This window comes from Lolium perenne, chromosome 2 (assembly GCF_019359855.2).
Source record: "Lolium perenne isolate Kyuss_39 chromosome 2, Kyuss_2.0, whole genome shotgun sequence".
Taxonomy (NCBI): domain Eukaryota; kingdom Viridiplantae; phylum Streptophyta; class Magnoliopsida; order Poales; family Poaceae; genus Lolium; species Lolium perenne.
This window is the reverse complement of record NC_067245.2, coordinates 226043170-226048931: the sequence shown is the minus strand read 5'-3', so window position 1 is coordinate 226048931 and position 5762 is coordinate 226043170. Positions and strand designations below refer to the sequence as shown.

The 5762-nt window shown below is 41.1% G+C and overlaps 1 long non-coding RNA gene across 10 annotated transcripts; it reads left to right on the top strand.

The window, feature by feature from the left end:
- The first annotated feature begins 343 nt into the window (after positions 1–343).
- Positions 344–4683, top strand: LOC127335072 (uncharacterized). 10 transcript variants are annotated; one of them, XR_007872578.2, is made up of 7 exons: positions 345–1231; positions 1328–1399; positions 1484–1543; positions 1651–1867; positions 2084–2256; positions 3751–4077; positions 4261–4683. It is a non-coding gene; the product is annotated as an uncharacterized lncRNA (long non-coding RNA). The 10 variants fall into 10 exon arrangements; XR_007872579.2 differs by lacking the exons at positions 3751–4077; positions 4261–4683 and having other exon boundaries at positions 344–668; positions 1088–1231; positions 2084–3693; XR_007872576.2 differs by lacking the exons at positions 3751–4077; positions 4261–4683 and having other exon boundaries at positions 345–668; positions 1075–1231; positions 2084–3693.
- The last annotated feature ends 1079 nt before the right edge of the window (positions 4684–5762 follow it).

The window sequence follows — 5762 nt, the reverse complement described above, 5'->3', positions numbered from 1 at the left end:
GTACATATCAAATCACATGCAAATACACACAAAACACCAACTTCTTGCTACCTTGATGCCTTTCATTTCCTCTATGTCTCTTGCCATCCACTCCATGTCAATGTATGCCTCTGGTTGCTAGTTCTGTAGCATAACTACTATATTAAAGTGCAACGACTTCAATTTTTCCTAGAATTTTGAGGCCTATCTGTTCACTTTGCTTAGTAAACCGTTTGGGTATTTAGTGGTGTGGCCATAGCTGATACATAAGTGGAAACGTTTGGTGGGCTATGTGGATGACTCAGAACATCACACGTGCCTCCCACCGCTTAGCCTACTCTCTTCTGCCTTATCCCTTCACGTGCTCCATCCTAAGCACTCATTTCCTTCTCTCTCTGCATCAATCACCACAGGAGATGAGAGAGCAACGGAAAGGAGGCGGGTCGTGCGCGGCTCCGTGAGGCCGCCGCCGACGAGCGCATCGCTGGAGGCTCCACCAAGACGCCTCTGACATCCGCCGTCGTTCTGCCTTGCCCCCATCCTTCTGCCTTGCCTCTCACCTCCATCAAATCGCCATTGCTGAAGCGGAACTCCAGACTCTAGATGACTGCTTAGTAGTTTGGAACTGAACTTTTACTGCGATAATTTCTGAAGGGGGAGGAGAACAACCACTCTCCCATATTCTGCCGGTATGCCTCTGCCCCTATATCTAAATCAGGAAATCGCTGAGGTGGTGGCAATTAGTTCCTATCTTGATTATGTTCGGAAATAGATACCTGCGTTTTTCTGGCTAAACTGGTTTGTGTTGCGTGGCTGATTTTAAGGAAACTTGCAAGTTATAGGGTTTGATTATTTCCCTACATATGCACATCGTTGTAGGTTTGTTGCGGAATTCTGACTTTTGATTTTATCTACTCTTTTTGCGGGTCAATGTCTGCACTTTGTAGATAGTTTGCTAGACAGTTCATTTCAGGTCGAGTCTGATCTTGTTTCGTCTTGATTAACATAGTTTGGCCTCAGCAAAGCATACATTTTGTACAAAATATTATTATCTATTGACAACGGTGCATGATAACTTTGATTATGACCGTACAGATTATTTTCGCAGAGGAACACATATTCTGTTGATGATGAAAATTTGCGTAGGTGGATAGTCAGTCTGATCAGGCACATGTAGATCAAAAACTACTTATCCACATGTAGGTCAAAAACTTGCGAGTTCTCACTCTTGATCAGGCCCTAAAGTTACTAGGTAATGTTACACGTAAGAGTTTAACTTCTGATAAAGCCTTGAATTTACTCGATAAGCCTAATAAGTGATGCATTTCTTCCATTTTCTTCTGTGCAGGTGGACCTTACATGGCGCAGGCAGCTGCAAGGTGGTGAATCGACAATGCCTGATATGAAACCGTACACATAGGTTTTTCGTCACACCATTTTCTTTTTAGAAGAATACTGAAGAAGAGAATTTTATTCTCTAACCAATTTTATTGACTTCTTCCAGTCCCCACGACTAGCCTGCCTTCAAATTCCCGTGGATCGACGCAGACATCAACTTCAGGAGGTGAGCAGATTTTGTATGTCCATTTGCAAGATCTATGTTCTCCATTCACATCATCTTCCTTAGTTGCAATGTTTGGGTTCTCATGACTGCCATGACACTGGCTTCAGCAAGGAGTAGTTCGTGCAGGTGCTGCAGCAGCAGCCGCTGGCTTCATCTGGGGCATTCGTGCAGGTGCTGCAGCAGCAGCCGCTGACTTCATCTGGGGCAGCTCCAGGTTCCGGGGCATCACCCTGTACAAGTGTGGCAGGTGGGAGGCTAGGTCATGGGCAAGAAGCCAAGAAGTAATCTTTATTCGTCAGGGAAAAATGCGTTAACTTTCCACAGGTATGAACACAACAAGTTTTAATTAAAACTCCTTTGTGCTCATCTTTGGAGGTTTGTGTATCTTGGCCTCAATGACACGAACATGTACGCTGCAAATTAACATATACACTATCTCCTCCCACTTTCTGTAAATTCCTTGCGGACCTGTATCATGCATTCATCCTTAATTTATGTGATCGTTTTTTATAATTCCTGCTTCGTTTTGTGTTTGGTCAGGGCTTACGACAAGATTGCATCGAAAGCTGCGGGGAGGAGGCGCGACCAACTTCCTGGAGTATGATACAGGCCCAGGATATCCTCCAGCTCGACCAAATCAGCCGCGTCCATCGCTGACATCTTACCACCCGCTTTGGAGTGTGTCTGGGCCGAACCAAATGGCACAATAAGGCGTGAGTTTTTTTTCCTCCACGGTGATCTTCGACAGATGCCTCTTTCCTCTCCCTGGGTTCTTAGGCTTCTATTGCTTTTGTGTATAATTTTTTTGAATTGGTATGCTTAAGAGCTAAGTTGATTAGTGTGAGTAACATAACTTATTAGGGCTCCCCTCCAAGGAACATGTAACAAATTAGTAGTCATGAAGCCATGTTAGAGATCAGTGTGGGAGAAATTCATATAAAATCGAGAGAGCCAGTGTGCTGCTAACGTCACAAAGAGTTCTGAATTTACTTCGTTTGAAGCCCCGGTATAATAAGCATCCATGTGACCTTCCCCCAGTACATCTCTTTTCTTGGGTCAAAAAGGAAGCTGTTGCATTAGCAGGATAAAAGAATATTGGTTAACCAAATATTAAGTGGTAATTTCCCCTATTTTCTGGTCAAATGAAGTTCTAAGCCCACCAAGTTATTATTTCTTGGGTTGTATTCAAAACCTGAAATCATTAATTTTTTTTAGGAGCATAGTCAATTGATTTTCAGGAGTATAGATGTAGTCAGTCCTTCCGACATTATCAATGGGAAGCTAATATAATTACCAAGTAGTGTCTTATTATACCACTTCGTTCAACGAATTGATAGTGCCTTTCAAAATATGTTCCGTGAACAGTTGTGCAGTTTTCAGTTTTCTTTGTTGAAAACTTGAAATACGTTTATCAGGTAAAATTTACTTGGCTAGAAAACATTTCAAACAGCAGTCAGCTCTTTTATGTGTTTTAGATGCCTCTCAACTCATGGTTATTAAAGTCTTTATGTGTCTTATGCTATTCTGTTTTCTTATTTACTATTGCATTTATTCAGAATGAACACTACCATTCGAAAATAAGCCTACAATGTTGCTCTGGTTCAAGGAATCCATTTTTCTTTTTTTGGTTTATTATTCGAAATGATATCAACCGTTCGGAACTGAACCTACAATTTTGCTCTGGTTTAAGGAATCCATTTTTCGTTCTGGTTTATTTATTCATAATGATCTCCACCATTCGCAACTGAACCTACAATTTTGCTCTGGTTCAAGGAATACAATTTTTTTCCTTTTTGAGTAATTGACTTATCTAGCTATTTTGAACAATGCAGGGTGGTCAGATGTGTTTGGGTTTCCTCTTTTTGGTGTTCCACACTTCCATTGTGGAAATTTTTAGAACTGGCCTACCAATTTTTTCTGCAGCAGACACTTCTTTTTTTGATTAACTTGCAATGTAAGCTTTAGTAATTAGCCACAACTTCTGGAGGACAGTAGAAGAGGATAGGTGCATCTTTGTTGGTTCTTCCAGGTTAGGTGTTCGATAAATTGGGTTCTTTGGCATCAAAAGCTAGGTGTGTATGGCTTCAGAGGCCATTGTACTACACCAGCTAACTGAATTATATTGCAATGTTTATTGATTGCCTCTCCTATGTTTTTACGCATTGTATTATCTATGTATTTGATTTGTTAATATACATACAATACAGTCAATAAGCCAGTTCGTTGTGCAGTATATGCCGTGTCATGTCATCAATAAGCCACACATGGAAATGCCTCCTGTGTCAAATGTTTGATATAGTTTTCCATGCTTAGATGTCTCCGCACCCTGTGTCAATGTGGCATGTTGTAATGGCTGATGCATCTGAAGGAGCGCCATCGCTGTTAAGTTGTGGTGTAATTAGTGGCCTGTGTAGTTGGTACATACAGGGAGTTCTATAGGTTGGTCCTATCAGCCTAATACCAACGGCCCTCATGGTCATGGATATGTGCAGCGAAGTGAAGTACTGACTTAATCTTTGACGAGCGTTGCAGTAGTAAGTATCTTTGGAGTTGGTCCCTCTTACTATGACATTATAAGAGAGGAGTGCTTATGTTTTTTTCTAATTTCAAATCTACTGTTAGTCTTCCCTTCCCTTCAAAAATATTGTGCTTTGTTTTCCTTATGATATATCTTTTGTGCAATTTAATGCTGAATTGACGGTTGTGTCGCGCTTCAGCCTTCCACCGTTGAAGAACTTGCAAGAAAACAATCAGCAGCTCAGTCAAGTGCAAGGGGAAAACAAGTCTGGGCAGGACTCTAAGGGTCCTAGACCATGTACCACAAAGATAGGCAGGTGTCCGTTGTGTGGATTTTTACCAGAGGCCAGGCTCCATCGCTGTCAGCACATCACCGGCGGCTTCCCTTAGAAAATTGTGCTTGGTAACACAGTTCAGGACACATGCGGAGTTTTACTGTAAGGTGATTACACACATGTAATCAAACCAAGTTCAAAACCAATAATGTTATAAAAACCTTGCAAATACCAATGTCATATCATGGGTGTGGTGTGCTGCCGTGGGCGTCTTAAAGATGACATCGCTGAGCACTCCCGACGCCACCCACCCTACCGTGCTACTTTACCATCTCTGCTTACCTTTTCTCGCTAGAGAAGTGTTGTCATGTATACTGAACTTACGATCCATGATACTTGTGTAAGACAATTACATGAACTATGTAATCGAATTCTGAGTATATATTAATACGACGGGCTAACCTCTGTCTTATAAGTGGACTTGCCCTCCTAACTATCACACTCACCGATGCAGCGACAAACTCCTTAGGATTAGCTTTTTATGCACATAAGTTTAATGTATGTTTTACAAAATTCGTTATGAACCACCTTAGAACCCATTGTTTAAACAGCAAAATATTCATTACTTTATCCAATTCAAATGTGATCCTAAAACTATTAAGACCAGCGCGGCGTGCCGCCGCGCCCATTCCTGCTAGTACCTTTAACAGAGTAACACACGATTGAGCATGTTGGCGATCAACTGAGCGCAGGTCACAACCAGGCGGGCTCGCATGCAGGCCAGCAGCAGCGGGCAGGCTCGCTCTTCTCCTCTAAAAGTTTCAATATGAGACAAAATTTTCACAAGCTTAAAATCAAACATGCCTCAAAAAAATAACTTAAAGAGCACTTTGTCTCTTTTTTTCTTTCTACATCTATTAGTTAATCAAATTCTGAACTTTGGTTGATATCACTTAACTACAGCAGGTTCTGAACCTTGGTTCACATCTATAAATAACTCAGGTAAAGAACACACTCTTCTTTATGCATCTACCAGTAAACCAAATTCTGCAGTTGATATCCACCGATTGCTATGTTCATATCTTTAAATATTTTTGATCTTAGGCCTTCGACACCCAGGTTTATAATATTTGGATCGGATAATGCAACATCATAGTAGAGCAGAAACTGCTCAGTCCTAGTCGTAATTAGAGGAACTTCTGAGCAAACCTCATATCCTAAAGTTTATGTCATCAGTGACATCATAATCATAGGTGCCAAATGATAAACCCTGATATCTGTCTACTCACATGGGAAATCAAAATAGAAATAATCACTATGATTATTGTATATGATATTAAAGCATATACATCTTCTAAAAAACAAAAACTGAAGTATGTAGCAAGGTTACGTGTGCCAGGATAGAGGAGGCTTGATTAGTTAAAGCT